Consider the following 22,286-nt stretch of genomic DNA (forward strand, 5'->3'; position numbering starts at 1 on the left):
ATAGCTAATTAATGTGTGGATGACTTATTTTATAGAATTTAAAAATTATAATCTTGCACCAATTACACTGTACAATATATATATATATATATATATATATATATATATATATATATATATATAAGAATTGAGAATTAAATATGATAAAGATACATGAAGAATATTTTCTCTTGTGACTATTATTTGATATTTTATCATGTTTACATAATTCGATATTATTAAGTTTCACTTCAAAAAAAAATTAATATTTTAAGATGGTTGATATAGGAGTGTATAACAAAACTAATTAGTATATCGTAATTCATATTAAATAAATTGTACTTGTAATTTTCTATACAATTTAAATAAACGTGTAATTAATTTTCATTATATTTGAATAAGCATTATCAAATTTAGACAATATGTTTGTATATATATACATTGATCACTAATTACACTCAAGTTAGATAAATAGAAAAGTTTTATATTTAATGGTCTAATACTATTTTAATAACTTAATAACTATCATAATCTAATGAAACACTAAAATGAAGAAGTTAATATAATTGGAATAGGAGTAAATAACAAAACTAACAATATCGTAGAGGACAAAAAATATTGTAAAGAATACAATATATTATAGATAATCTTTATTTCATGCAAGTTGATTTTTCTATTTTACTTGGTGTAAATTATGTATTTAATCTTTTGCATTTTCCCTAGATAATTTTCTTACTTACTTGTATTTGTTAGTACTTACATTTCTCTCATGTATGATATTTATGTTAAGTAAGTAATAAAAGGAAGCAAATAATATATTAACAAAAAGAAAAGGAACATAAAGGCCAATTGGTCCAACCCAAAATCCCCAAAACCTAATAAAAGCCCTTCAAACTCACTTTGTGCGTCCCCTTCCCAGCCGCCTCCCCCTGCATTCCCTTCCCAGCCGCCTCTCCCTTTCCTCCATTTTCCCATTTTCTTTGTCAACAACACTTTCTCTCTTCACATGTACATAGCAAACCAACGAAACCATTGGCTAGATAGCCCGGCGTCTCCTCTCTTTCCAAGTATGTTTATGTATTTACATCTTAGAATTTCTCAATCTCATCCACCTACTTTATTTGAATTTTTGAATTTATATTCTAACAATTTGATAGACATTGTGCAGTATTATGATAGGTATTGAGTGAAACCTAGAAGATTATAATATAATGTTGGGAGGAGCCACAGTTCGTCAAAAAGACGTTACAAATAAAAATTAGATGAAAATCCTTTCAAAGGTTTTTAGAAAAGTATACAGGTTTGTTTTCTTATCTTGTTGCTTTGAATTTTCCCTCTTGTTATATGCTAAAAATTCTTGTAAAAGAATTATCTAGACATAGTTTTTCTCTCTCTCAACTTCTATTTACATTTATACAAATCAAACTTGCATATTTTATTAATGGTTTGCTCATTCTTTTGTGCTAATTTTTGTTTCTTTTGAATTAACAGGGGTGCATTTTAATCTGTTGAATATAAGTAGATCAAACATCAGTCTTGATGCAAAGTGTCACGACCTAATTCCATTACAGGCCGTGATGGCGCTCAACACTGTTGTTAGGCAAGCCAACACCGATCAATTAGTGATTCCCGTTTTAGATAAATTAATAAGTAGTTAAGAAAAATACAGAAGGTTACAATTTTAACATAAATAAGTGAAAGCAATGATTACAAATCGAAATCATGTAAGCCAAAACCCAAGTCACAAGTCTACTAGTGTGTGCCAAGACCTGGTATCACAAGTATGCGGGCAATCTAATAAAATATACAAAACAAATGCTAGTCTACTGCCTGAAAGGAAATAGACAGAAAATAAACCATGAGATAGACTCCAGCTACTGCAGAACGGCTCAAAAGGGCGGCTCACCGGGAAGTCTCGAGCTGGGCAATCAATCTACGTGCCGGACTGGTGGCCAGATGCGCCTGCCTAAAATCCTGTACAATCAAGTACAGAAGTGTAGCGTGAGTACATAAAAATATGTACCTAGTAAGTATCTAATCTAATCTCGTAGAAGTAGTGACGAGGGATCGATTTCAACACCTACTAGGGCCAATAATATAGTAATGTGTGATTCTAAATAAGCACGATATACATAACTAATAATAATCTCAGAACAAGAAATAACTGAACAATTCTTCCGTCATATTTAAGAACCCAAACCACTTTCTATATTTAAAATAAATGACCTCTAAAATAGTAGATTTATACCAAGTATACAAAGGCTTCCAGTCCTTTTATCACACACAAATTCCACTGAGAACGTTCGGCCCAATCCAACATAAAAATGTAAACTGTGCACTGCCGAGGGTCGAACGACACGAACCATAGATGCATTTATTAACCTGCCGAGGAGAACGGCCCGCTCCCATGAGAGTAGTAAAAATAGTCACCCCGCTCGCGGAATATACTTGCGACGCGGTTACATATAAATATAACATAGTTTTCCTCAATTCTTTTCAAAATAATAATTTACTTGAAACCTTTGAAATTCTTAAAAATAATCTTTAATTTAGTTCTTATCCAATACAATCAACATATATGATCAGTTAATAGTGTCCACAAAGCATGGTGTAAGCCTAAAACTACCCGGACATAGCAGGAATAGTAGCCACTTATGGACTCTTGTCACTTTGTGTGTACGTAGCCCCCCATAAATAATCACATATTAATTAAGTTCACCTATGGGAAAATTTCCCTCTTATAAGGTTAGAAAAGAGACTTACCCCAAGGCGTACTTTCCGGTCCAAACTTATGCCCCAAACCCTCAATTTGGTGCCGAACAATCCAAAACTATCCAAATAGTGTAAAGACTAATCAATATAGGCTTAAAAGTTCATATCCCAACTATTACAGTAATTTCCCAACTCAAATTGCAAGATTCCTAAAAATTCTTCCCCGGGCCCACGTGCTCGGATTCCGAAAAATTTCAAATAAAGTTGTTACCCATAACCGTAGGAACATAAATATATGATTTTCTTTAAGTTCCATAACCATTTTCGTGGTAAAATTTCATTTTTATCAAAAACCTAAGTTTTCCTCTAAACCCATAATTTTTCACTAATTTACATGTTATAATCTACCCATAAACTATGTATTAAACTCACATTAGGTAGAAATTACTTACCTCACAAAGTTAGGTCAAAATCTCCCCCTTAAGAGCACTCAAATCGCCCAAGAGTGTAATAAATGACCCCAAAAATGCCTAAGTCCCGATTTTTTAAACTCACTGCCCAACTGCCTCCTTCTTCGCGAACGCGAAAGAGGCCTCGCGTTCGCGAAGGAAAATGACTCAGCCCCCCTGAAGACCCTTCATCGCGAACGCAATCGATGTTTCGCGAACGCGGAGGCTGACTTGGCCTACACTACGCGAACGCGAAGAACAAAACGGCCCCAGCCCAGCCCAGCTACTTTAAGCGAACGCGAAGGTCACTACCACAGACCTTCGCGAACACGGACTAGCTATCGCGAACGCGTAGCATATTTTCCCCCAGCCCCAACTCCTTCTACGCGAACGCGATGGTCCCTTCGCGATCGCGAAGAAGGAAACCAGAACTGGGCATTTTTGGTTTCACACTTTGCTCTGAGGGGTCCGAAACTCACCCGAGCCACTTGGGACTCCGTCCAAAGGCACTAACAGGTCTGTAATCATAATACGGACTTGCTCGAACTCTCGAAACGCGAAAAACAACAACGAAACCAAGAATCATAGCCCAAAATCAAATTGAATCAAACTTTGAACTTCAAGTTTTCCAAATCCTCCAAATACGCCGAATCATGCTTAGACTACAAGGAATAATACCAAATTTTGCGTGCAAGTCTTAAATGATATTACGGAACTATTACCGGTCTCGAAATTCAATTCGGACCTCGAGAACACCAAAACTCGCTCCAAACCAAATTTAAAGAACTTCAAAGTTCTTCAAGAACCAACATTCACTATTGGGCGCCAACACACTCCTTGGTCATCCTAAACCCGATCCGAAAATACTTCCAAGTCCGTAACCATTATACGAACCTATTGGAACCGTTAACTCCTGATTCCGAGGTCGTTTACTCAAAATATTGACCGAAGTCAAACTTGGCCTTTTAAGCCAACCTTAAGGAACCAAGTGTTCCGATTTCAATCCAAACTCTTCCAAATCCCGAACCAACCATCCCCGCAAGTTATAAATCAGTAAAATCAAGTACGGATAGTCTTATTTAGGAAAACAGGGTTCTAGAAAGCAAAACGACCGGCTGGGTCGTTACATTCTCCACCTCTTAAACAAACGTTCGTCCTCGAACGGGTTTAGATTCATACTTGAAGTGCTGAATAAGTGTGGATATCTACTCCGCATGTCCTCCTCGGACTCCCAGGTTGCCTCCTCGACTGGTTGGCCCTTCCACTGAACCGTTTACCGTGGAAATCCTCTTGGACCTTAACTGGCGATCCTGTCTAGCAACAATAGCAACTGGTTCCTCCTCATAACCCAAGTTCTCATCTAGATGAATAGTACTGAAGTCTAACACATGAGACAAGTCGGCGTGATACCTCCGGAGCATAGATACGAGAAAAACTGGATAGACCCCCTGATAGGCTGGGAGGTAAAGCAAGCTCATAAGCAACCTCCCCAACTCGCCTTAACACCTCAAATGGGCCTATAAACCTTGGGCTCAACTTGCCCTTCTTTCCGAATCTCATAATAACCTTCATCGGCGAGACTTTCAAGAGAACCTTCTCGCCGGCCATAAATGATACATCGCGCGCTTTCTGATCCGCGTAACTCTTCTATCTGGACTGTGCAGTGCAAAGTCACTCCTGGATCAACCTTACCTTTTCCAAGGCATCCTTCACCAAATCAGTACCATATAACTTAGCCTCGCCCGAATCAAACCACCCGATGGGAGAACGACATCGCCAACCATATAAGTCCTCAAATGGAGCCATCTCGATGCTGGACTAGTAACTGTTGTTGTAAGAAAACTCAGCCAAAGGCAAGAACTGATCCCATTGTCCCCCAAAGTCAATCACACATGCTCTTAGCATGTCCTCCAATATTTGAACTGCCCGCTCTGACTGCCCGTCGGTCTGTGGGTGGAATGCTGTGCTGAGCTCTACATGGGTCCCCAACTCACTCTGTACGGCACTCCAGATATGTGAGGTGAACTTAGGGCCTCTATCTGATATGATGAAAACAGGCACACCATGCAACCGAACTATCTCCCGAATATAAATCTGGGCCAACTTCTCTGAAGTATATGTAGTTACAACCGGAATGAAGTGTGCCGACTTGGTCAACCTGTCGACAATGACCCAAACTGCATCAAACTTCCGCAAGGTCCGTGGCAACCTAACTACGAAGTCCATGGTAATGCGCTCCCATTTCCACTCAGGTATAGTCATCTACTGAAGTAGGCCACCTGGCCTCTGGTGCTCATACTTGACTTGCTGGGAATTTAGGCACCTAGCCACATACTCAACAATGTGTTTCTTCATCTGCCGCCACCAATAATGCTGTCTCAGGTCACGATACATCTTCGTAGCACCTGGATGAATAGAATACCGAGAATTGTGTGCCTCCTCTAAGATCCTCTCCCTTAAGCCATCGATATTAGGAATACATAGACGACCATGGAGTCGCAGAACACCATCCTCGCCCATAGAAACCTCCTTGGCACCACACTGAAGTACCATCTCTTGAGGACTGCCAAGTGCAGATCATCAAACTGTCGAGCCTTGATCTGCTCCAATAGTGAAGACTGGGCAAAAACACATGCAAGAACTCGGTTGGGCTCTGAAATATCCAACCTCACCAATTTGTTAGCTAAGGACTGAATGTCCAAAGCTAGTGGTCTCTCCTCAGCTGAAATGAATGCCAAACTACCCATACTCTCTGCCTTCCTGCTCAAGGTATCCGCGAATATATTCGCCTTACCCGGATGATAAAGAATAGTGATGTCATAGTCCTTCAGTAACTCAAGCCATCTGCGTTGCCTCAGATTGAGATCCCTTTGCTTGAACAAGTGCTGCAAGCTGCGGTGATCAGTATAAACCTCACAAGGCACCCCATATAAATAATGCCTCCAAATCTTAAGAGCATGAATAATCGAGCCAACTCGAAATCGTGCATAGGCTAATTCTTCTCATGGGGCTTCAGCTGACGTGAAGCGTATGCAATAGCTCACCCCTCTTGCATCAATACACAACCCAAGCCAACACGTGAAGCATCGTAATACATAGTATACACCCTGAACCAGAAGGCAACACTAAAATTGGTGCTGTAGTCAAGGCTGTCTTGAGCTTCTGAAAGCTCACCTCGCAATCATCGGACCAACGAAACAGGGCACCCTTCTGGGTCAATCTAGTTAATGGTGCTGCAATGGATGAAAATCCCTCCACAAACCGGCGATAATAGCTTGCTAACCCCAAGAAACTCATGAACTCAATCGCCGAAATGGGACGAGGCCAACTCTGAACTGCCTCAATCGTCCTGGGATCCACCTTAATACCCTCTCCTAATATCACATGCCCCAGGAGTGCACTCACACTTGGAGAACTTAACATATAGCTTCTGTTCTTGCAATGTCTAAAGCATAACTCTCAAATGCTGCTCATGCTCCCCCAGGCTACGTGAGTAAATCAAGATGTCATCAATGAAGACAATAACAAATGAATCAATATAAGGCATGAACACCCAGTTTGTCAAATCCATAAACGCCGCTGGGGCATTAGTCAAGCCGAAGGATATCACTAGAAACTCATAATGACCATATCTGGTACAAAAGGCAGTCTTCGGAACATCCGAGTCCCGAATCTTTAACTGATGGTACCCCGATCTCAAGTCGATCTTAGAAAATACCCTAGTACCCTGCAACTGGTCAAACAAATCATCGATACGCGGCAACGAGTACTTTTTCTTGATGGTAACTTTGTTCAACTGGCGGTAATCAATGCATATCCGCATAGTTCCATCTTTTATCTTCACAAATAACACCGGCGCACTCCAAGGTGAAACACTTGGTCTGACAAACCCCTTTGCTAATAACTACTCAAGTTGCTCCTTTAGCTCCTTCAACTTTTTTGGAGCCATACGGTACGGTGGGATAGATGTAGGCTGGGTACCTGGAGCCAAATCAATACAGAAATCAATATCACGATCTGGCGGCATGCCTGGAAGGTTAGAAGGAAACACATCGGCGAACTCCTGGACTACTGGCACTGAATCAATCATCGGAGACTCTGTGGTGGCATCCCGAACATAAGCTAGATAAGCCAGACAACCCTTCTCGACCATATGTCGAGTCTTCAGAAAAGAGATGACCCGACTAGATGTACTAACATAGGAACCCCTCCACTCCAACCTCGATAACTCTGGCATCGCTAAAGTAACAATCTTGGCATGGCAATCAAGGATGACATGATACGGAGATAACCAATCCATGACCAGGATGACCTCAAAGTCGATCGTATCAAGTAGCAGAAGGTACGCCCTAGTCTCGTAACCACAGAATGTGACCACACAGGACTGATAGATCCGATCCACAACCACAGAATCGCCCACATGAGTGGACACATAAACAAGAGTACCCAAGGACTCACGAGGAATATCCAGGAAATGAGCAAACAGAGATGACACATATGAATAGGTAGACCCTGGATCAAACAATACCGAAGCATCCCTACCGCAGACAGAAATAATACATGTGATCACGACATCTGAGGCTAATGCATCTGGTCTGGCCGGAAAAGCATAAAATCTAGCTAGAGTGCCGGCCGACTGGCCTTCACCTAACTGAACAATAGCTGGCTGACCTCCCCCTGCCTGGCCTCAACCTCTAGGATGGCCCCTACCCTCATGTCCCCTACCTCGGGGCGGTCGGATAACTGGTGCTGCAATCATGGGCTGATAACCCTGATGTACTGCCTTGCCTCAAAGTCTGGGACAAAATCTCTTCATATGACCCGGATCTCCACACTCGTAACAACCTCTCAGTACCATAGACTGTTTCCCTGAAGCCTGACCTTGATGTCCTGAATACCCACTAGAAGAACCCTGAATGGCTGGTGGGCGGTATGAACTCTCTAGCATGGCACTGAAATAGGCACTGGAAGAACCTTGATGAAATGGTGGGCGGTATGAACTCTCTGGCATAACACTAAAATAGGGTCGTGCTAGAACACCCCGAGGAGGTGGTTTTGCTGGATATGTGGGCCTGCTGGGCTGTCCCCTCCCAAACTGACCCCTGCCCCTAGCCGGGGCACCTCTAAACTCTCTAGAGAAATGGGTCCTCTTATCCTGCTGCATTTTCTCTCTATACCTCTGGCAGTAGCCCTTAATCCTCCGAGCAATATCCATTACCAGCTGATAACCAGTACCCATCTCAACCTCCCGGGCCATACTAGCCTGAATACTGGGGTGCAACCTCGCCACAAATCTCCGCACCCTCTCTGCGTCGGTAGGAAGTATCATAAGTGCATGGCGAGACAAATCAGAGAATCTCGCCTCATAATCAGTCACTGACATCTGACCCTGCTCGAGCTGCTCGAACTGACCTCGCAACTCTTCCCTCGGAGAGAGTGGAATATACCTATCCAAGAAAAGTTGTGTGAACTGGTCCCAAGTCATGGGAGGGGAACCCGTTGGTCTGCCAAGAAGATAAGACTGCCACCATCTACGGGCCCTGCCCTCCAGTTAGAAAGTAGTAAAGTCCACCTTATGGGATTCCAATATCCTCATGTTGTGCAGTCTGTCCCTTCACCGGTCAATAAAATCCTAGGGATCCTCATGTCGCTCTCCCCCGAAGATAGAAGGGTGTATCCTAGTCCATCTGTCCAATAGCTTCTGCGGATCACCGTCCGCAGTTGGTCTAGGCTCATGTGTAACCGCCGTAACTGGCTGGGCTCCGCCCACGGGTAGTGCACCCAGAGTCTGATATACTGTAGTTGCGTGCCCAAGAGCCTGAGTAGTAGGGGTCTGTGCTCCCCCTCCAGCCTGAGATGTGGCTAGGTCTGCTGGAAATAAACCAGCCTGAGTCATGGTGTCCATGAACCGCATCATACGACCTATGACCTCCTGAAAACCTGGTACTGTCATGAAATCTACCGCGGCTGGCTCTGCGGCAGGCACCTCGCCCTGCTCCTCAATAATGGGATCCTCCACTAGATCCGCTGGTGGTGCTATTGGGGCAGCCCTGGGACGCCCTCATCCCTTACATCGGGCCGGTTCCCTCCCCGACCTCTGCCTTGGCCTTTGGCAACGGGGGGAGCAGCTCCTCCTGGGTCTGGAACGTCCGCCGTATGTGTCCTCACCATCTGTGAGAGAATAGAAGGAAGAAACTTAGTGTACCATAAATTGCACGATATCAAATGAATAAAGAGTAGTTTCCTAACATCCTATAGCCTCTCGAAGATAAGTACTAACGTCTCTATACCGATCCGCAAGACTCTATTAGACCTGCCATAGCTTGTGAGACCTATGTGAACCTTGAGCTTTGATACCATGTTGTCACGACCCAATTCCATTACAGGCCGTGATGGCGCCCAACACCGTTGTTAGGCAAACCAACACTGATCAATTAGTGATTCCCGTTTTAAATAAATTAATAAGTAGTTAAGAAAAATCCATAAGGTTACAATTTTAACATAAATAAGTGGAAGCAACGATTATAAATCGAAATCATGTAAGCCAAAACCCAAGTCACAAGCCTACTAGTGTGTGCCTGGTGTCACAAGTATGTGGGCAATCTAATAAAATATACAAAACAAATGCTAGCCTACTGCCTGAAAGGAAATAGACAGAAAATAAATCATAAAAGAGACTCTAGCTGCTGCAGAACGGCTCAAAAGGGCAACTCACCGAGAAGTCTTGAGCTGGGAAATCAATCTACGCGCCGGACTGGTGGCCAGATACGCCTGCCTAAAATCCTGTACAATCAAGTACAGAAGTGTAGTGTGAGTACATAAAAATATGTACCTAGTAAGTATCTAGTCTAATCTCGTAGAAGTAGTGATGAGGGGTCGACTTCGACACCTACTAGGGCCAATAATATAGTAATGTATGATTCTAAATAAGCACGATATACATAACTAACAATAATCTCAAAACAAGAAATAATTGAACAGTTCTTCCGTCATATTTAAGAACCCAAAACACTTCCTATATTTAAAACAAATCACCTCTAAAATAGTAGATTTATACCAAGTATACAGAGGCTTTCTGTAACAACCCAACCAGTTATTTTGATCTCTAGCATGTCGTTCGGTAGTTGGAGTCCATGAGCAGCTTCATTTAAGGTATTATGACTTGTGTGTATGGTCGGAATTGAATTTCGGGAAGTGCAGAGTTGGATCGGAAAGAAAATTCTCATTTCGAAAGCTTTAAGTTAGAAGAATTGACTAAGATTGGATTTTAGAGTTAACGGCCTCGGAATCGGGATTTGAAGGTTCCAGCAGGTTCGTATGATGATTTCGGACATGGGCGTATGTTCGGATCGAGTTTTGGATACCCCGGGAGCATTTCGGCACCTATTGCAGAAGTTAGCATTTTGGAAGAATTTCATTAATTTGAGTTGAAGTATATTTCAATGTTATCAATATCCGTTTGGGATTCCGAGTCTGAGAATAGCTTTGTATGGTGCTTCCGGTATTAGGAGCGCGTCCGGAAGTGGATTTGGAGGTCCGTAGGTCATTTTGGGGTCATTTGGCGAAAGATGGAAATTTGGATAATTTTGAGAAGTTTGATCGGGAGTGAACCTTTTGATATAGGGATCGGATTCCGATTCTGGTAGTTGGAGTAGGTACGTAATGTCAATTATGACTTGTGTGCAAAATTTGAGATCAATCGGACGTGATTTGATAGGTTTCGGCCTCGAATGTAGAAGTTGCAATTCTAAAGTTCATTAAGCTTGGAATGGGGTGTGATTCATGAATTCGACGATGTTTGATATGATTTGAAGGCTCGACTAAGTTCGTAACGTGTTTTGGGATGTGTTGGTATATTTGGTTGAGGTCCCGAGGGCCTCGGGTGAATTTCGAAAGGTTAACAGATCGATTTTTCGACTTAAGAATTTCTGAAACTTAATGGTTCTGGTGTAACCGCACCTACGTGACTTTGGCTGCAGGTGCGAGATCACGGGTGCGGATAATTACTCACAGAAGCGAGAAGGGACTGGAGCTGGGGGTGCCGCAGAAGCGGACTGGAGAAGCGCAGCTGCATGTGCGCAGGCGCGAGGCAACTACCGTTGGTGCAAAAAATTTGCGCAGATGCACATAGCAGGTCGCACCTGCGAAGCTCGCAGAAGTGAAGAAATTTTTGTAGGTGCGAGGTCTTGGCTGGAGCGGCTATTGGACCGCAGGTGCGAAGGTCAGGCTGGGCAGTGTGTTTCTTTAAAACGGGACTTGGCCCATTTTTCTCCCATTTTCATTTGGTTTGGGCGATTTTGAAGAGCTTCAAGGGGAGATTTTCAGAAAGCAACTCAAGGTAAGTGATCTCTACTTAGTATAAGTTAAATACATGGTTTGTATAAGAATTTAAACATGGAAATTAGTAGAAAATTGTGGGGGTTTTGGTAGAAAACTTAGAATTTGGTATTTTGGATTTTGACCACGAATTTGGGCATGGAATTGGGAGTAATTCATATATTTGAGTTCATAAGGTTATGGGTAATGATTAACTTCAAAAATTTCGGAATCCGGGCACGTGGGCCCGATGATGATTTTATCGACTTTTCGAACAGAGTTGGGAATTATTGTAAATAGGATTATAATGAGTATTAGAGTATATATTTATGGATTTGCTCATTTATTGACTAGTTTTGGAGCGTTGGGCATCGATTCGAGTTGATTAAATGGCTTGGGAGTCGGTTATGAAACTTCGGAGCTCGGTAAGTCTCCTTTCTAACCTTGTAAGAGGGAATTAACCCTATAGGTGATTTAAATAAATATTTGTACCTAATTGTGGGGGCTACGTACGTATGAGATGACGATAGCCCGTACGTAGCTACTATTATGCTATTGTCCGGGTAGCTTGGGACCCGTATCATGCTATACTTGGAATGTTTGTGCCCTTACTTGCTAATATAATTACTTAGTCATGATAAAAATTGATAAAAGAATTGTATAAGGTTAAATTCACTTACTTGAGGTTTGTATGAGATACTTGACTGTAAATGAGAAACTTGTGTTTTCTTGAAAATAATTGTTATTTGTGGATCGGGCCGAGCACCTCGGTAGTAAATAGATGCATCTATGGTTCGCGCCATTCGACCCTATTGTAGTGCACATTTTAAATATTTATCGGATCGGGCCGTACGACCTCGACATGATTTGCGCATGACTTAATTGATTATTTTGGAAATTATTGATAATTGTTATGGCCTCATTGGCGGGAGATTTAAATTGTTAAAAGATGAAGATAAATTTGGAAATCCCATATTAACAAGAGAATTATTTACTTATATCATGTTATTGTGTTTACCGTTGCCTCATAAAAATTCATAATTTATCATATCGTTGGTATATTGATTATAGCCCATAGTAAGTGTCCGAGTCGACCCCTCGTCACTACTTCTTCGAGGTTAGGCGAGATACTTACTAGGTACGTGTTGATTTACGTACTCATACTACACTTGTTGCACGTTTTGTGCAGGTACATATATGACTAGTGGCCTTGTGGGTGCAAAGGCGCGGCTATTACGGGGACTTAGGTGAGCTGCATCTTATGTACGACCCGCAGCCAGCAGAGTTTCTTTCAGAGTATTGTATTTCTTTCCTGTCCGAATTTGTATTCCGGACAGTTATTGTATTTTATTTTAAATTCCTAGAAAATGCGCATGCACTTGTGACACCGAGTTCTGGGATGATTATGGGATATTCAGTATTGAAATTGGAAAACATTGTTATTTTTTCTATAAATTCATCTTTTACTAGATAAATTAAAGTAAATTCACGATTTCAAAAATATAAAAATGAGAATTTAATTAACTATTTAGTCTTGGCTTGCCTTACAGTGGTGTCCGGTGCCATCACGACCTTTAACATATTTTGGGTCGTGACAACATGGTATCAGAGCACTAGGTTCACTTAGGTGTCACGAGTCATGAGCGAGTCTAGTAGAGTTTTGCGGATCGGTACAGAGACGTCTGTACTTATCTTCGAGAGGCTACATGGCTCTCAGGAGCACTTCCCTTCTTGATTCCTCATCGTGCAATTTGATTCCTTTGAGGCTTATGCCTTCATTCCTTTCCTATTCAATCTTATGCGACGTGAAGCACTGGTTATAAATCGGGAATTGAGGAATTGTAATGGTTCTACAGATGTGGTGCGGGATGTTTCTCCCTGTGTAGTTGATTGGGCTATTGTCGGCGCCTTGTGGAAGGATATTCTGTCATTTCAGCTTAGTAGCTGTAGTTCTGAGAGATTTGAGGCTATGCACAGGTTGCTATGAGGCTCATAAGTTGTTATCGCACAGTATTGATGTGATGGTAGGATGCTTGCCCATGTGTCGGGGCAGTGAATGACTTGAAAGGAGGGTTTACTCAGTGCATGATATAGAGATTCGGTATTTTACTTCCGACAGAGGAAAGGCAATCGAACTGAGAATGTTCAGACTTGGGTTGATGGAGTAGCGAGACTCGATATTTTCGAGCGTGGTGGAATCTTCTCCTGTGATATGACATCATTGTCCTTGATTGGTTATAATGTGTTAAGTTTGCCGGTGTTATGGTTTCCTTCAATTCATCTTGGGGCATAGTATTATAAATGGTGCCTGGAAAAGCGACTGTCAGAGGTCGCAGTGTGCAGAGGTTTAGGATCGAATCGGCATTCCTGGTATTGATGGCTCGAGAAAGATGATTTCCAGAAAGGTTTATAGTTGGTAGCGATCTATTGATTCAAGTGCTACAGAGATAGGTTTTGATTTAAGGCAACAACTGGGCAGCGAAGGATGAGGAAGGACATGTGGGAAGGGTCATGCGGTGGTTAAATTTCTAGAAGGCCAGGTGTAAGAAACAAGAGTCGGGTAGTTACTTAAAAGAGTGAGTTTGACCAAAGTAGGAGAGTGGTAGAGTAGCATGTGGGTTTTGTGATAGGATAGCCACACTCCTTGAGAAAAGTTTAGAGTGATTTGGGATTCATGGTAGGCAGTGACTAGGTCTACGGACTTAATTTGAAATACTGGCTATTATACGGCAGGAGATTGGATACAACAGAAATGAGTTGCTTGATATGAAGAAGGATACAACATGATTTTGGATTGTAATGTATTGTCGCACCTTTAGTTGACGTCCAAGAGGAGTGAACGGACTGGTGCAGCTGGTGAATGAGCTCGGACTCAGGATGATCTACTGATTTCGAAGTAACTATACCCAGTGCAGTGACGTTGGAATATGTCGCCATGTAATTTTCACAGGTGGGTTATCTCCTGTGAGCAGGTTAGCGGTCGCGTGGTGTTGTCGAAACTTCTGCGAAGAATTCTATTGGCTACCCGGTAAGAGATTGAATATGTAAATATGGCTAGTTGTTCGGAGTATTCATTAAAGGTTAATGGAAGTATTTCAAGGAATTTGGCGGGTTGATTGTGATAGATCATGTCGATGAAGGAAGAATCTTGGTGGGTTCCAGGTTTATGCAATAGTAGCTTTAAGCTAGTGGGAGAGTTCCACCGCCCACAGTTGGATTGCATGGTCATCTATTTGTAAGATTTCTGGTTATCGACATATTGATGGGTTATTACGACTAAGGAAAGAGAACATCAGTGGTAATTTGAGCAAGCGATTTGAGGAATGTGTGCTATAGTTGGCCTTATCGGTCCATGCTCAGGCTTTGGGAAGACTTAGGATTTATGCTTCGTGTATAGACGAGTTACAAGGAAGATGATTCGGCCAGGTACTTCTTTGAGAGGGTGCTCATGTGCTAGCAGTGCCTTGGAGTTGATTATATTAGGGACCAAGTCAGAGTGGGTGACTCTCAATAACGGTCCTAGTGGATTCAAAAGTTAAGATGTGGTGCCTAAGGATTTCGAGTCCATAGTATGGTTGAATATCGAGCTTTTTGCAGCGGATTATGATAAAGTAACTTGGAGTGTCCCATTTTATCTTTGGTCTACGGGGAATCATGATAGTAAGGGGAACATGCAACCTTGGATTTATACAAAAATTATCAGAATGGGTATATCAGTTGAAAACGCGATTATGCGCACAAGTAGGGTATGAAATGGTTCGTGGGTTTTGAGATAGTGTGGTCTCGTGAAATAGGATCACTCAGGACGAGTGCGGATTGAGTTCGCCATATTTTGAATGGACCTATTATTGTTCCTAAGGCAAGTCTAGGGTAAATTAGAAAGAGTCGGGTCGGTTAGCAATGGTTGAATCGGCATAAAGATGGCAATGATCAACTCCTTCAGTGTGTTGGGTTATTCATGTGATTTGTGACGGTACGTGCGAGGTTTGATGGTCGCCGTAAATGATCTTATTTGGAGACTTTCGAGTATTATGGCATGTTATGTGCAGATGAATCCCGAAAGGGTTATGGTATTTTAGACCACTACTTGAGGTTGGTATTTTCTACAGATATGAGGATTCAGTCGCGTGTTGAGATGGTTCTCTTGGAATGATTTAAGTAAAAGGGTTCTATATGGTGAAGTGTTTACCCTATTAGTAGTTCGGAGGTTAAGATGAAATTCTTGTACTCTTGCGCATTGGCATGATTAAGTGCAGTGATCGGCATGAGATTCAAAAGTTGAAGATCAAAGTTGCAGTTTGGCGTCGACAAGAATGTCAAGAGCTCGGATGAGCGGGAAAGGATTCAGATGGTTAGAGTAAGCTGGTATTGTCTCTGGCTTCACCTGAGATCGGTGTCTTGTGTAAAAGGCTTTGCATACTGATTGCGGATTCTCGATTTGATTCATATCGTTAGTGTGGCCGACGGTATGGGCGTGCAAACTTGTTACCCGGTGCGGAAAGTCGTGGGAGCATGTCCCACGGGAAGATTGTATAAGTGTGACATGTAGTCACTTGATTGATTGAATATTTAAACCAAGTATGAAGAGGGTTGTAATATTGCTAATTTGAAAATTTATGCCTGGAGGGCGCTCGGTTCATTTGGTTGTGGACGATGGAAGTTTGTTCCGGTTATGATGGTTGTTATCTTGTGTTATGGAAAAAAGGGTTATTATGGATCCTTGAAAGGTTATTAGCCTAGTACGGTGCGATCAGAATCGGCTTGAGGTCTGTGGATGGATTTAAATGTGAATATGGGCTCTATGTCAGGCCGGATGTATTCATTTCAGCATAGCGCTCTTTATAGAGAAGTATTCGGACGTTGGATGTTATTTTGTCGTCGGCTATTTCATGTAATACTATATTGTGCCGTGTGAGTTGTGAAACGGCTTGATAAATTTCCTATGTGTTGAGGTTCCGCGTAGCGATGGTGTTATGTGAGCGGGATGGCTCTCGAGATTCAGATCATATATCGCACCTTAGTTGTGCTTGAGTTTTGTAGCGTATGGCGCTGTCTGTCCTCCCAGGGATGATATTATGCACTTAGCATGCTTGTGACCGATATTCGGGTATTTTGTAGGTATAAGCATTTTAGCTCGATAACTAATTCCTTATAGGTTATTATGTGTGAATCAGGTGGCATGCCGCCACGAGTATGTTGTTTGGATCCGGTTGCACGCCGCAACAATGTGATGTTGAGTGCAATCCCCTATGTCTATTTTTGTGTGTTTTGTTTTCCATTTTTTGAGGAAGGTTCGTAACACCTTTTCGGTTGTCTAGTTAGTTACGTAGGTTGAGTAGTTCTTTCTAGAGTTCGTTTTCCTTATGTATCACATTCAAGTTGTAGTTTGTCGGCACACTGTGGCATCATATGAGATTTTTGGCAGAGTCTGAGGTGGCTTATTGCCTGAGCAGCTTATGCTAGGAGAGACGGGATTATTGGACATGGGGTCAGTGTGATCAGATCGGTATGAGGCATAGTTAAAGAGTAAATATCGGTATTCAGTCCAGAATGAGATAATGATTCTTGTCAAGGGGAGAAACTCATTGAATGGTTGACTCGACAGTTGGTTGTAAATTTCTACGCATCTTTTCCGCTGCGGCAACATTACAAGAGTTAGAGCAGGACATGTATGTGGCATGAGGTGTGTTGTAGACATCAGGTTCATGGAATTTCGGCTATTGTTATCAGAGGATGTTATTATGGTCATGTGAATTATGCGGCACATGGTGTGAATTTAGCAAAGGTATGCAGTCATGTTTTGGTACATCGTGTTGTGATTGATACAGTGATCGTATGTTGGAAACATGCCTAGCAGAAGATTCCGGATGTTGGAATTTGGCTCTAAGGCTAGTTTGACTAAACAAAAGGGGAATCTTCAGATTTACTCAAGCCAGTGTGCTCAACTGAGTTGCGGTAGCACGGGTAGGTTCACGAGGTGCTAATAAGTGATTTCGGACAACTACAACATAGTTCTTAGCACGTTCGAGGACGGACATATGTTTAAGTAGGAGGGAATGTAATGACCCGACCGGTCGTTTTGAGCTCTAGCGCGTCGTTCGGCAGTTGGAGGCCATGATCAGCTTCACTTCAGGTATTATGACTTGTGCATATGGTCGGAATTGAATTTCGGGAAGTTCGGAGTTGGATCGAAAAGAAAATTCTCATTTCAAAAGCTTTAAGTTGGAAAAATTGACTAAGATTGGATTTTAGAGTAAACGGCCTCGGAATCAGGATTTGAAGGTTCCAATAGGTTCGTATGATGATTTCGGACCTGGGCGTATGTTCGGATCGGGTTTTGGATGCCCGAGAGCGTTTCGGCACCTATTGCGGAAGCTAGCATTTTGGAAGAATTTCATTAATTTGAGTTGAAGTACATTTCAATGTTATCAATGTCCGTTTGGGATTCCGAGTCTGGAAAAAGCTCCGTATGGTGATTCCGGTATTGGGAGCGCGTCTGGAAGTGGATTTGGAGGTCCGTAAGTCATTTTGGGGTCATTTGGCGAAAGATGGAAATTTGGATAATTTTGAGAAGGTTGACCGAGAGTGGACTTTTTGATATTGGGGTCGGATTCCGATTCCTGAAGTTGAAGTAGGTCCGTAATGTCAATTATGACTTGTGTGTAAAATTTGAGGTCAATCGGACGTGATTTGATAGGTTTCGGCATCGAATGTAGAAGTTGAAATTCTAAAGTTCATTAAGTTTGGAATGGGGTGCGATTCATGAATTCGACGTTGTTTGATGTGATTTGAAGGCTCGACTAAGTTCGTAACGTGTTTTGGGATGTGTTGGTATATTTGGTTGAGGTCCCGAAGGCCTCGGGTGGATTCCGGAATGTTAACGGATCGATATTTGGACTAAAGAATTTCTGAAGCTTAATGCTTCTGGTGTAACCGCACCTGCGTGGCTTTGGCCACAGGTGCGAGATCACGGGTGCGGCTAATTGCTCGCAGAAGCGAGAATAGACTGGAGCTGGGGGAGCCGCAGAAGCGGACTGGAGAAGCTCACCTGCGTGTGCGCAGGCACGAGGCAGCTACCGCTGGTGCAAAAAATTTGCGCAGATGCGCATAGCAGGTCGCACCTGCGAAGCTCGCAGAAGCGAAGAAACTTCCGCAGGTGTGAGGTCTTGGCTGGGCAGTAAGGACTGCAAGAGCGGAATTTGGACCGCACCTGCGGAGCCGCAGGAGCGGCTATTAGACCGCAGGTGCGAAGGTCAGGCTGGGCAGTGTGTTTCTTTAAAACGGGACTTGGCCCATTTTTCTCCCATTTTTATTTGGTTTGGGCGATTTTGAAGAGCTTCAAGGGGAGATTTTCAGCAAGCAACTCAAGGTAAGTGATGCCCACTTAGTATAAGTTAAATACATGGTTTGTATAAGAATTTAAACGTGGAAATTAGTAGAAAATTGTGGGGGTTTTGGTAGAAAACCTAGAATTTGGTATTTTGGATTTTGACCACGAATTTGGGCATGGAATTGGAAAAATATAATATATTTGAGTTTATAAGCTTATGGGTAATGATTAACTTCAAAAATTTCGGAATTCGGGCACGTGGGCCCGAGGATGATTTTATCGACTTTTCGAACGGAGTTGAAAATTATTGTAAATAGGATTATAATGAGTATTAGAGTATATATTTATGGATTTGCTCATTTATTGACTAGTTTTGGGGCGTTGGGCATCAATTCGAGTTGATTAAATGGCTTGGGAGTCGGTTATGAAACTTCGGAGCGAGGTAAGTCTCCTTTCTAAACTTGTAAGAGGGAATTAACCCCATAGGTAAATTAAAAAAAATATTTGTACCTAATTGTGGGGGCTACGTACGTACGAGGTGATGATAGTCCGTATGTAGCTACTATTATGCTATTGTCCGGGTATCTTAGGACCCGTATCATGCTATACTTGGAATGTTTGTGCCCTTACTTGCTAATATAATCACTTAGTCATGATAGAAATTGATAAAAGAATTGTATAAGGTTAAATTCACTTACTTGAAGGTTTGTATGAGATACTTGACTGTAAATGAGAAACTTGTGTTTTCTTAAAAATAATTATTATTTATGTATCGGGCCGAGCGCCTCGGTAGTAAATAGATGTATCTATGGTTCGCGCCATTCGACCCTCTGGCAGTGCATAGTTTAAATATTTTTCGGATCGGGCCGTACGACCTCAGCATGATTTGCGCATGACTTAATTGATTGTTTTGGGAATTATTGATATTTGATATGGCCTCATTGGCCGGAGATTTAAATTGTTAAAAGATGAAGATAAATTTGGAAATCCCCTATTAACAAGAGAATTATTTAACCTGTCTCATGTTATTGTGTTTATCGTTGCCTCATAAAAATCCATAATTTATCATATCGTTGGTATATTGATTATAGCCCATAGTAAGTGTCCGAGTCGACCCCTCGTCACTTCTTCTTTGAGGTTAGGCGAGATACTTACTGGGTACGCGTTGATTTACGTACTCATACTATACTTGCTGCACGTTTTGTACATGTACATATATGACTAGTGGCCTTGTGGGCGCAAATGCGCGGCTATTACGGGGAATTAGGTAAGCTGCATCTTATGTACGACCCGCAACCAGCAGAGTCTCCTTCAGAGTATTGTATTTTCTTTCCTGTCCAAATTTGTATTCCGGACAGTTATTGTATTTTATTTTAAATTCCTAGAAAATGCTCATGCACTTGTGACACCGGGTTCTGGGATGATTATGAGATGTTCAGTATTGAAATTAGAAAGCATTGTTATTTATTCTGTAAATTCATCTTTTACTAGATAAATTGAAGTAAATTCACGATTTCAAAAATATAAAATCGAGAATTTAATTAACTATTTAGTGTTGGCTTGCCTGACAGTGGTGTCCGGCACCATCACGACCTTTAACGGTTTTGGGTCGTGACACTTCCAGTCCTTTTATCACACACAAATTCCACCAAGGCGTTCGGCCCGATCCAATATAAAAATGTAAACTGTGCACTGCCGAGGGTCGAACGACGCGAGCCATAGATGCATCTATTAACCTGTCGAGACGAACTACCCGCTCCCATGAGAGTAGTGGAAATAGTCACCCGCTTGCGGAATATACTTGCGACGCGGTTTCATATAAATATAACATAGTTTTCCTCAATTCTTTTCAAAATAATAATTTACTTGAAACCTTTGAAATTCTTAAAAATAATCTTTAATTTAGTTCTTATCCAATACAATCAACATATATGATCAGTTAACGGCGTCCACAAAGCATGGTGTAAGCCTAAACCTACCCGGACATAGCAGGAATAGTAGCCACGTACGACTCCCGTCACTTCGTGCGTACGTAGCCCCCCACAAATAATCACATATTAATTAAGTTCACCTATGGGAAAATTTCCCTCTTATAAGGTTAGAAAAGAGACTTACCTCGCTTCAAGGCCTACTTTCCGGTCCAAGCTTATGCCCCAAACCCTCAATTTGGTGCCGAACAATCCAAAACTATCCAAATAGTGTAAAGACTAATCAATATAGGCTTAAAAGCTCATATCCCAACTATTAAAGTAATTTCCCAACTCAAATTGAAAGATTCCTAAAAATTCTTCCCCGGGCCCACGTGACCGGATTCCGGAAATGTTCGAAAAAAGTTGTTACCCATAACCTTAGAAACATAAATATATGATTTTCTTTAAGTTCCATAACCATTTTCGTGGTAAAATTCCATTTTTATCAAAAACCTAAGTTTTCCTCTAAACCCATAATTTTTCACTAATTTACATGTTATAATCTACCCATAAAGTATGTATTAAACTCACATTAGGTAGAAATTACTTACCTCACAAAGCTAGGTCGAAACCTCCTCCTTAAGAGCCCTCAAATCGCCCAAGAGTGTAATAAATGACCCCAAAAGTGCCTAAGTCCCGATTTTTTAAACTCACTGCCCAACTGCCTCCTTCTTCGCGAATGCGAGGCCTCAGGCCCCCTGAAGACCCTTCATCGCGAACGCGATCGATGTTTTTCCAATGTGGAGGCTGGCTTGGCCTACACTACGTGAACGCGAGGGTTGCTTCGCGAACGCGAAGAACAAAGCGCCCCAGCCCAGCCCAACTACTCTACGCGAACGCGAGTTGTCTCACACGAAGGTCATTGGCCCCAGACCTTCGCGAACGCAGACTAGCTATCGTGAACGTGTAGCACATTTCCCCCCAGCCCCAACTCCTTCTACACGAACGCGATGGTCCCTTTGCGATCGCGAAGATGGAAACCAGAATTGGGCATTTCTGGTTTCTCACACTTTGCTCCGAGGGGTCTGAAACTCACCCAAGCCACTCGGGACCTCGTCCAAAGGCACTAAAAGGTCTATAATCATAATACGGACTTGCTCAAACTCTCAAAATGCGAAAAACAACAACGAAATCAAGAATCATACCCCTAAACCAAATTGAATCAAACTTTGAACTTCAAGTTTTCCAAATCCTCCGAATACGCCGAATCATGCTTAGACTACTCGGAATGACACCAAATTTTATGTGCAAGTCTTAAATGATATTACAGAACTATTTCCGATCTCGGAATTCAATTCGAATCTTGATAATATCAAAACCCGCTCCAAACCAAATTTAAAGAACTTCAAAGTTCTTCAAGAACCAAACTTCACTATTGGGCACCAAAATGCTCGCAGGTCATCTAAAACCCGATCCGAACATATGCCCAAGTATGAAACCATCATACAAACCTATTGGAACCGTCAGCTCCCGATTCCGAGGTCGTTTACTCAAAATGTTGACCGAAGTCAAACTTGGCCTTTTAAGCCA

The 22,286-nt window shown here is 42.0% G+C and overlaps 1 long non-coding RNA gene across 1 annotated transcript; it reads left to right on the forward strand.

Annotated features, from left to right (window-relative positions):
• The first annotated feature begins 872 nt into the window (after positions 1 to 872).
• On the forward strand, positions 873 to 12,882 carry LOC117277041 (uncharacterized). Its single transcript, XR_011411723.1, has 3 exons — positions 873 to 1,046; positions 1,148 to 1,279; positions 12,646 to 12,882. It is a non-coding gene; the product is annotated as an uncharacterized lncRNA (long non-coding RNA).
• Positions 12,883 to 22,286: the final 9,404 nt, after the last annotated feature.

The sequence above is a fragment of the Nicotiana tomentosiformis genome, chromosome 10 (genome assembly GCF_000390325.3).
Source record: "Nicotiana tomentosiformis chromosome 10, ASM39032v3, whole genome shotgun sequence".
Taxonomy (NCBI): Eukaryota; Viridiplantae; Streptophyta; class Magnoliopsida; order Solanales; family Solanaceae; genus Nicotiana; species Nicotiana tomentosiformis.